The sequence below is a fragment of the Euprymna scolopes genome, chromosome 12 (genome assembly GCF_053919585.1).
Source record: "Euprymna scolopes isolate OS-2025 chromosome 12, ASM5391958v1, whole genome shotgun sequence".
NCBI lineage: Eukaryota > Metazoa > Mollusca > Cephalopoda > Sepiida > Sepiolidae > Euprymna > Euprymna scolopes.
Genome location: NC_136493.1, coordinates 134,572,540 through 134,574,274, shown reverse-complemented (window position 1 = coordinate 134,574,274; position 1,735 = coordinate 134,572,540).

Sequence of the window (1,735 nt, the reverse complement as noted above, 5' to 3'; positions counted from 1 at the left end):
CAAAGATTAAATCACGTACATCAAATCCGTTGCCAAGGTCGCTGGAAAACTGATGGGATTCATATATCGATCCAATAGATATTTACCTGCTGATGCAATTCTCTACTATATAAAAGCCAGGTACGTTCAAGGATGGAGTACTGTTGCCTCATCTGAGCAGGAGCTGCTAGAAAGACCTTATTCTGTCTTGACAGAGTACAAAATAGACTTCGTAGCCTAGTAGGGATGCCTTTTTCTCTTCCCTGCAACCTCTGAACATGCTTCTTTCTTAGAACTTGTGGAACTCTCTTCCATTTGCCTGCTTTCCAGCTGACTACAATATGGTCGTCTTTAAGTCCAACGTAAACAAATTCTTTATGAGTCAACAACATAGGTTTAACATTAACAAAAACAAACTAAGAATTGTCCTAGTCTTCTGGCAGGTGACATATGGCCGAGTGGTCCTAGACGTTGTATTAAAGTTTACAGTTACCCAAAGGTGCTGAGTTCAATCCTGAGCGAAGGCAGTGAAAAGTAACATTCAAAAAAGAGAATCAGCAATTATGTCCCAGAGCCTAGCTGGAGTCTGAACACGGTACCCCCGTAATAATAATAAAGGGTTGGGTTCGAGACTCCTAACAAACGGTTCCCCAGTTCGATACAAAACACCTGATGAAGGCCGGAGGGCAAAACGGCTGAAACCAAGATGAGGAAGTCAGTCCGACAATCTCAATCAATGAAAACACCTCATCTCAAAAAATACAGACATTTACTACTATGATATTGTCCCATTGACTACTGTACACTCTTTAACCTTTATCCTCGAGTGGCCTCTGGGCCTTGATAAGTGGTGACTCCTATGAAAAAAAATAAAAACAATCTATAATGGAACTTCTCGAACATTGCTTATGAGGCACAAATGAAAAGAAACCGGCTCATTACTAGGGCTATGACAACAGCATATTCTTTTCATTGTTTTGACTCTCGAGTATATATTCGGCACAACCACAGTTGATCAACCGAGAACCACATCACTCTATATAAAAGCATATAAGATATAAACGGATACACACTCGAGAGTCAAAACAATGAAAAGAATATGCTGTTGTCATAGCCCTACTCATTACAGATCCTTTATGTACACCCTCTTTAACATTAACAAAAATTAACACTGTCTCTCAATGTGCTGCTGATACTGATGTAACAGTGAGTATTTCTGGTTATGATTTACCTGCAAAGTCTACCCAACAACCTCTCTTGGCATTCTTTCGAAAGTTTTCTCCAGATCCATAAAGGCAAGACACAGGTTCTTCTTACCAAAGTATTTCTCTTGCATTCATCTCATGATAAAGATATAAAGATTAAAATCCAGATATAATAATACTAAACTTTATATTTAGAATCATTATTCCAAGTGAAGGACTTTGTACAGAACTCTAATATATTTGCTATTTTAACACTAAAGCCGTCAGGAAATGACTTTAAAGACTAAATATTTATTTTTTTTGTTAAAAAGTTTGTTTTTTCTTACATTGTGTGTACAGTTCTTGTTTGCTTTTTAAAAAAAACTTTTTAACACTCATATTCACCCCAAACAAGACAAATTGTTTACAGGAACACTCTGAGGAGGGAGTTGAGCAGCAAGATATCTGTTCATATAACATTTAAACTTCTGCGTGTCAGTACAGTCAGGGAAGCAGAATACAGGGTGGGAATTCCAAAGGAACAAACTTTCAGAGTAGAAGGTTCTCAGGCA